The following is a 9516-nucleotide window of genomic DNA, read 5'->3' as shown; positions in this document are numbered from 1 at the left end:
CGCGCGCCGGCAAGCCCGGCGCTGGCGAGTCAGGCGGGCGGGCGGAGGAGCTCCCCGCCGGGCGCAGCGACGTGACTGAGCCGCCGTCCAGCCCTCGCCCGCCTCGCCTCCGCCCTCCCCCCCACCAGCCGGGGATGGGCGGAGCGGGTGGCACCCGCGCGCCAGGGCGGGCCGCTCGCGCGAAGGGAGCGCCGCCAATGCCGAGGCGGCGTGGCCAGGGCGCGCCCGGGAGGGGACGGAGGAGCGTCGGCGGAGGAGGGATCGCGCCGACGCAGCCCGGGGAATAACGGGATGCTGCGGTTGCGGAGCAGCGGGGCCTTTTCGCCAGCGCCCGTCCAGGCTTCGCTCCGATTTCCCGGGCTTCCGAGGCAGTCGGCTTAGCTCTTGGGTGCTCGAGAGCTCCTGCACAATAACAAGGACTCTGGGCCTTATTGTCTGTGGCCTACTACTACACCGTTGCACAAGGGCTCCTTAAAAGGGGGGATGTACTATAAGGAATGACAAGAATGCTCATCGGGTATAATGGGAGGCAGGAAAGACTTGTCTGGAAATCCACGGAAATATGGCAACGGTGCAGATTCTCTCCAGGATCAGAGGAGCATGCCTATTAAATTGGGTGGTGTGGAACACAGGCAGGATGGTGCTGCTGCAGGCGTCTTGTTTGGGGGCTTCCTAGAGGCACCTGGTTGGCCACTGTGTGAACAGACTGCTGGACTTGGTGGGCCTGGGTCTGACCCAGCAGGGCCTTTCTTAGGTTCTCCTGTTTGAAATGAGGAAATGGATCAAAAGAAACAAGGGACCTCAGATGCAGGATAAGGTCCCTTTGTATAGCATCAGTGCTTTAGGTCTGTGGGAGTGGAGGGATGGCCCCTGGGACTGGAATTATGCCCCCCACGGAAGAATTAATGCTGTGGCCTGGAATGAGGGCCCTGGGATTGGACAACAATCTAAATTCGGGACTGTTCCCAGGTGGATGCTTTGCTCTACCTTAGTGGCCTTACAGCGGTACTGTTTTCAGGAGCATCATCTATAATGCATTGGCCTCCCTGGCTTGCTGTACCTAATTGTGTGAGAGCTTATCCTTTTAAAGAAGGGGCATTGTGCTCCCCATCTCACTTTTGGTTCCTGAGTTCTTTCCCTTTTTGCAGGCATCTGCTGCTGTTTGGAAGGTTGTTGATTTATGGAGCTACAATAAACTTGTTTTTATTCCCGTGGTGCAGTCTCTTTTCAGAGAACTTAACACATCTTTTCATCCTGCCATGAAATGTCATATGGGTGGGAAGGTTTGCATTATTTCCGGTCCCAACCACATCTATACCATTTTGTTTACCTTGGATCCTGTAGCTGTCATTTCCCTATATACACATATACTATACACCATGTAGAGCTTTTTCTATCTTTTTTTAAATCAGGAATTGATAGACCACTATAGATTTATACCATTATAATGATTGTCATGAACTACTAGCACTTGTTCATTTTAAAAAGTAAGCTTGTAGCCTTTTCCTTATGGAGTTATAAAGGGCAATACTCAAGATGCTCATAGTGTTAGTTAGCTTCCTTAGCCTTTCCATCCCTGGGCACACCCCTGGTTCCAGAACCAGAAACCCTGACATATCTTTATAGCTACCTTGCAAGCCTAGAACATGACCAACAGGTTTCCTGCTGTCCTGCTGTGGGGTTGCCAGTTCGTTTGTTGTTCCCTAGCTCTTGCACCGTTGCAAGTTGCATAACAGACAATTGTATGGCCAGCAAAGTTATCCCTCTCATGAGCGTGCAGTGATAGGGACAGTTCTACTTGTGGTCCTGAGGTCTGTCAGTGCAGCCTTCAAGGACCCTTTTCGGAACAGCAGAGTGGGCAGCCCTGTTCATCTGGCTTGTTTAAAGTATTCCTGATGGTGTTCAATAGATGTGTGCATTGCTGTACACCAGTATTCCTCTTCGGATTTGATAGCTAGCCACTTGCTGGCTTCAGCTGTCTTTAACATGCAGTTCACACTGGGAGGCTGATCCAGAGTGCACACGGCTGTGCTCTTACAAGGGCAAGATGAAGGATCCCAAGGCTGCATGCTCTCCCAAATCACTGCTAGCATCTGATGCCATGCAGGTTGCACAGGGAGAAACGAAGTATAGAAGTTTGCTGAGGTGAGCAGTAGCAGGTGGAAGCTCTGAGCCCCTGAAGTGCAGCAGAGAGAGAGGGTGCATGGGTGCTTGTTTGCCAAAATGATGTCTATGTCGTGCAGCCAATTAGCATGAGCGGCCCATCCTATTTGACATGTCAGTGGTTTGGCTGTGTCTTTCTTTCTAGGCACATGTGAGACTTGAACCTATGGCTTTGAGTATGCTGTGCTTGTGTCTCCCCACTGCACTATACCATTCTCTGTTGCCAGCCGTGGTCTTTCTGGTATATATGGCTGATATTGATGCCAGGTTGGCGGGAGGGATCCTGATATCCTCCATGATGTCATCTTCCTTTGTGCTCATTTGGGTGTGTGTTTAGGGGACTGCTTCCAAGCATTTGTTGCTGCTGATCAGCCTGCAGCTGGCCAAAAAGTGAACTCTGCCTTTGTGTCAGCATCCCTCTTGGTGGGATTTGAACTCATAGCTCCAGTTGGACACATGGATGCCTCTCCCCATCTAGCAAGTGGGGAGTTGGCAGAACTGGTCTTAGTGAAGGTGCATATGTGTATTCCCTTGTTGCTGCTCCTTGCCTGGTAGAGACTGGTGCTCCCAAACCCTCCTGACCCAAAGACCCAAGCCTGTATTTGGGGGTGGGGGGGTGGGAAAGGGAAGGTGATTGTAAGCTGCTTTGAGACTCTTTTTGGTAGAGAAAAGCATGATATAAAAACCAATTCTTCTTCCTATTCCTTCTCCTCCTCCCTACCCCCATCCAGCCATTTTACAGAGTGCCATATTTACAGAGTGAAAAATAATAGTAAAAAATAATAGTAGTACAAATAGTAGTAGCACTCCCATTCTATGGATTGTACCATTTCATTGTGTTACGCTTCAGTTTTGTAGTTCTGGTTTAGTTTTCCCAATGCATTCTCTAATCTTGGGGCCCAGTTCTTGCTGTATTTTACACATGTTGTTTTTGTTACATTTATTTTGTTGTACATTGTTTCTGCCCTGACCTGGATGGCCCAGGCTAGCCTGATCTCATCAGATCTCAGAAGCTAAGCAGGGTCAGCCCTGGTTAGTATTTGGATAGGAGACCACCAAGGAATGCCAGGGTTTCTGTGCAGAGGAAGGCACTGGCAAACCACCTCTGTTAGTCTCCTGCCATGAAAACCCCAAAAAAGGGGTTGCCATAAGTCGGCTGCGACTTGACGGCACTTTACACACACACATTGTTTCCATTGTATTGTTTAATAAATTACCAATTAAAATAATCATAGTAGTGGTGATCCCAGCTCCTAGGAGTTTAAAATCTAAAAACTCACAAAGGTTAGGAAAGAAAATGGTGAGAATAACAAGAGGAAGATATTTTGATGTGGGCAACCATGCCAGTCTGTAGTAGCAGAACAAACTTTGATTCCAGTAGGGGGAGGAGGAGCCAAGATGGCGACCGGATAGTAGCTGCAGTCTTATGCTCCGCAAGTACAACAATATTTTCTTTCTCCTTATCCCTATTCATGCCACCTGGACTATTTCTGCATAACACTGCTGGGAGAGTTAGACAGCTTCTGCATTTGTGTTCTGGTTGGACGGACTTAAACTCTTATCGAGTTTAATATGGGAGGTGGAAAACGCCCAAGGGAACAGGAGGAAATATCCTCTCCTCCTGCCAGCAAACAGACAACAATAGCTGACTACTTTCCCTCAAGGAACGTTACAGTTTTTAATGTGCCTACTGCGAATCGGTTTACTCCCCTGGAAGTCAACATAAATGAGGAGGACAGTGTTGGTGTAGATGAAGATGTAAATAACTCAGCTGTTCCCTTTAAGGATTCAGATAAGAATGAAGAGCAGATGGAACAGGCCGAAGTTATTCTGAAACTTTCTGAATTAACTGCTAAAACAGTTGATATTATTTTTGCCCATCTTGGTAACATCACAGCTGATTTAAAAAAGCTTATGCAAATGGTACAATCTCTAACTGATAAGATGCAGACTCTATCAAAACATAAGGAACACTCTAATTATCCTTGGCTTTCACCCCTTACCTCAGCAACTGTAAGTAGGGCTCCTGAAGAGTCAGCAAAGAGAGAAATTGAGAGGAAACAGCAATGCAAAAATTGCCAACAACTACTGATTCTTCAACCTCATAAGATTTGCTTAACAGTTTACAGATACAGAGGGTACTTGCCACCATGGAATTCTAAATACTTGGCCACCAAACATCTGAGTGAGTTGCTCAGTATGAGTGGCCCCAATATAGACATTACTCGGGCTGAAACTGTAAGCAACTGGAATCAGGCCCAGAGAATTATGCTGACCTTCAAGAGTTCAAGAATTCCCTCAATGTTGCTGAGACAAAAGGATATGCTGAATAGTAAAGGAATTTTTCCAGTAAGAGCCTTTTCTAACTTACTGATTACTCCCCTCCTCCCAAACCAGCAGACTGTTTGTGGGAGAAAGAAATGGGATTTTGAGATGGGAATGCTTCAGCAAGATTTGGCCTTGGTGTCTATTCCAGCTGAGAGAAACCACACTACCCATGCAGAGATGGATAAAAACTCTATTGAAGAGAAATCACCAGTATCTCATACCAGTCTGGATTGTAAGGAGCTTAACAACATGATGGAAGAGGAAATACTCAATATCTTTCCCTCTCTCTCAAGAGTTGATCAAGAGGATATCATTAACGGGCTGGATGAGTTTAGGAGTAATTTAATGGAAATAGGGGATGTGCCTGTGAACCAGACTGATCTCCACTCAACTGAGGACATCCTGCAGTGCTCCTACCGACCAGTGCTCCCAATCATCTCCCCGCATTTTAATAAGGGAAAGGCATGTATTGAGCCTCAGCAGAGGGATGAAATTGAATTACCTTCGATACATCCCATAAATGCTGTTATGAACTGGTGTGTTGGTAAAAATGGTTCAATATACATAGACTCGTCTGGACAACTGGATATGATATCTGCGGACTGACTGGATGGGGCATTACTACTGAACTCTGGAACTGCACCACAGACTCTTTCATTGGCCTCCTGGAATGTTATGGGTTGGGAGGCAAGGATTAGGGATCAGGATACATATAATTTTTTAACTAAACTTGATTTTATACTTGTACAAGAGACCTGGTGTTTACATACTCCAATACTTAATGGTTTTAAATCATACGATTTAGCAGCTGATCCCTCCCCTCATGGTAGAGCAAAAGGGGGTCTGGGGATTTTAGTTTCCACAGCCCTGAATATTAGAGTTGAAGTTTTAGCTCCTTACTTGAAGCTTGCTATGGCTGTGGTCATATTTTATAAGCAGATATCTTATTTAATTATCAATATATACTGTCCCCCTTTTAAAACTAAATCTCAAATTGAGACTGTATGGGCGGGGCTTGAGGCTTACATAGGACATCTTATAAAGATCAATTCGACAACTTATGTGATCATCGGCGGGGACTTTAATGCCAGAGTGGGAAGGGATGACAATAGTTTACACATGAAATACAAGGTTTGCTTTCCCGAAATTAGGAATCCAGTTCTTCCATTTCCTAGATCCTCCAAAGATTTAAAATCAAATTATGCCGGATACAGGATGACACAGATGGCAAACAGCTGTAAATTTTTAATTCTAAATGGCTCATACCCTAACGACCATCCGGCGGAATTTACTTATTGTTCAGGAACTAGGAAGAGTGTTATAGATTACATTATGGTATCTGACAACTTTGTCCAAGCTGTTGAATCCTTTGAGGTGTCCTCTTTTTATGATAGTGATCACTTACCACTTATCATGATGTTTGAATCCCCAGATATTAACCTGCGCATTATAGACACACACAAAGAGACCCTTACTTACGAGAGAAAACACTGTAGAGTCAGGTGGAATGATAGAACTGATAAAAGTATTAAAGAACTCCTTCAATCAGGTCCTCTAAATGCCTTAGCCCAGAGATTACTAGGTGATGAAATCATTGACACACAGCTAGAATGCTATGAACAGATAACGGATGAAATATACAAAGTGATCACTAAGCCTAACTATATACGTAAAAAGAGGATAAATGTACACTCCAAAACCTGGTTTGACAGTGAATGCAGGGAAGCCAAGAGGGCCCTTAGTGCCACCTATATTAAATATCGATGTACTGAGAATGAGGCCTTGATGGGGGTAATGAAGAGCTTGAAGTCTCATTATAAAGCCCTCATCTGTAAGAAAAAAAAGGAGTCAATGGAGTTAGCTTGGCAACAGCTAACTCAAGCAATAAGGGATAAAAACTCATCTTTATTTTGGTCCTTGACCTCGAGCCGTTTAACCAATTCCACTATGGCGTTCAATAATACTATTCTACCTGAAGCATGGGAAAAACATTTTAGATCCCTCTACTCTAGCTTGGAGAGCCCAGCCCCCTCCACTGAGAACTTGAATAGTGTCCCATGCTGGCCCCCTGTGCAATATGCAGAGGTGAGGAATCTTATAGGTACACTAAAGAATGGTAAAGCTCCGGGAAGTGACTTAATCTCTGCAGACCTAATTAAAAGGAATGTGGAATGGTGGACACCCCTCCTGGCAGCACTATTCACTGCAGTTGATAGAACAGGTAGGATCCCTCCTGATTGGGGCCTAGCAATAATTGTCCCTATTTATAAGAAAGGTTGCAAAGAAAACCCAGCCAATTATAGACCTATTAGTCTATTAAACATAATTAGTAAGCTGTACGCAAGACATCTGCAATGGAAATTTAGAGATTGGTTAGAACAGGAAAATTGCCTATCAGAAGGACAAGCCGGATTTAGAGAGGGTCGTTCATGCTTGGACCATTGTATGATTATGGAGCATTTAATAGCTAAATACTCCTCTAAATCAACGGTCTCCCTATATACAGCATTCATTGATCTTAAGTCAGCTTTTGATTCTGTGTCTAGAATCATCTTATGGGAAAAACTGGAAGCAACCAACATAGATAGGCGACTGTTATTTCTAATTAGAGCCCTACATGAAAACACCTCTATTAAAATAAGATGTAATCCCCAGGGTCAGCTGACCAAGGAAATAAGAACACTAAAGGGAGTGAAACAAGGCTGTATATTGGCTCCCTTACTGTTTAACTTCTACATTAATGATCTTGTGGATTATTTGAGAAGTCCAGCGTTTCATCCCCCTAAGTTAGCTGACAAACACCTACATCTTCTTCTTTATGCTGATGATACAGTAATATTATCTAGAACTCCCATTGGTCTCAGAAGGGCCCTCCATGCATTTAACCAGTACTGTAAGGAGAACTGCTTGGAGATAAATTATTCAAAAACAAAAATAATGGCCTTTGCTAAGAGGCCAAAAAACCACTCATGGCGTATAGATACTACCCCGATAGAACAGGTACATACCTATAAATATCTAGGTGTAACTTTACAAGAGTCTGGTTCGAAGAATGCCCACTTGGCCCAAGTCTCATTGAATGCTCAGATGAGTGCGGGGGCTATTCAAAGATTTTATTGGTCTAAGGGGGGTAGGAATGTGGCGGCCGCTATTAAGCTTTTTAATATGAAATCCTTGGCTCAATTATTATATGGAGCCCCACTCTGTATAATGGCAAATAAGATGTTGCTTGAAAAAACTCAATCTAAATTTTTAAGAAATATCCTCCAAGTATCTACTGGAGTGTCAAATGCTGCCATTCGACTGGAGGTTGGAATGGTTACAGTCGAGGCTAGAGTTTGGATTGCTGCCATTTTTTACTGGCTTAAGCTGATTTACTTCCCTGGGCAACTTGTTTCACTCACCCTGGCAGATACCTTTGTCTCCCCTTGGAGTAAGATGATTGAGCAAAAACTGAGCTACTATGGCCTGTCGAAACAACTCTACAAAACAAATGACTATGCTCAGGCAAGAGAAATTGTTAAATTTCGTATATTGGATGTTGAAAGACAGCATGATATGAATAGGCTAAGGAGCCCTCTTTATGATATAAGTGGGTTGAATAGGGTGGTCATGATGCCATATATTAAGTTATTGGATAACCAGGAATATAGGAGGATTTTTACCCTGTTAAGATATAACATGCTACCCACAGCTGTTCTAGAGGGAAGATATAGAGGCGTGCCATATGGAAGTTGTCTATGTGAGTGCGGTGATGGTTCTGTAGAGACTTTAGAACATATTCTTTTTGAATGTAGAATATATAGGCAGATTAGAGAATCCCTGATTGTGCCTATAATTGCATGTTACCCTCATGAAAATAGAAGGTCTCTTCTTTCAATCCTGCTATCGGATAAGCAGCAGGAGATTACCTGTAAAGTTGCCAAATTTGTTTGGCTGGTTCTTAAAATTAAGAAAAGGCAGAGTGGTGTATAAAGATGCCTTATGTAAATTCATATTTTAATAAGATGTATATTGGTAGTATGTAAGCTATTTTACTTATGGATTAACTGTGTTCTTATTTATATTCTGGTCTATGACTGTTTTAAATAAACTTGACTTGACTTGATGTGGGCAACCATGCCAGTCTGTAGTAGCAGAACAAACTTTGATTCCAGTAGCACCTTAAAGACCAACAACATTTTCCAGGGTTTAAGCTTTCATGGGAGGGAAGGCAACATGGTCTAGCTTGCTCTCATCGGATCTCGGAAGCTAAACAGGGTTGGTACTTTGAATGGGAAACCATCAAAGAAAACTCTGCAGAGGCAGGCCATGGCAAACCTGCTTCTCACTTGCCTTGAAAGCCCTTTGCTGGGATCGCCATAAGTAGATTGCCACTTGACCATCTTATGTGAGTCCATATAAGCTTTCATGAGTCAAGCCTCCCTTCGTCAGAGGAAATGGATGTGTTCAGTTATGGGCCAAGCTTGATATAACACTGAGAAGTAGTGCTGAAAAGTAGCCTTGTCGAGTTTGCAATTAAGACCAGAAGACAGGCCGAAGGAGGAAGTGCTTAAACCTTTCTGTTCCTGGCATTTGTCCATTTGGAAACCACACACTACTAGGAATTTTACAGCATGGTGTAAGTACTGAAACTTCTCACACCAACTATGACTGGGGGGAGGGGCGATCTCTTCTCCTTTGTGGGGAGGGGAAGGGAAGGTGATTGTAAGCCGGTTTGAATCTCCCTTGAGTGGTAGAGAAAGTTGGCATATAAAAACCAACTCTTCTTCTTTGCAGGGGTGGTTTTACAGAGTGAAATAAGACTATATCAATGCGACTCACAACTGTTTAGTATGGCTTATGCACTGTTTTTTTATTTGTGGATATATTTGGTAAAAAAAATGAGAAAATTAACAATGAACTTTGTGTAATGTCTAGTTTGGTTTTCAATCACATATTCATAAGATTAATTTCTGTGGGGGGTGAGGATTTGAGGGAGTATGCCAAAGCCATCATAGAACAGGTGAGTTTTGAGCAGGGATT

This window comes from Euleptes europaea, chromosome 1, assembly GCF_029931775.1.
Source record: "Euleptes europaea isolate rEulEur1 chromosome 1, rEulEur1.hap1, whole genome shotgun sequence".
Lineage (NCBI taxonomy): Eukaryota > Metazoa > Chordata > Lepidosauria > Squamata > Sphaerodactylidae > Euleptes > Euleptes europaea.
This window is presented reverse-complemented; position numbering follows the sequence as displayed.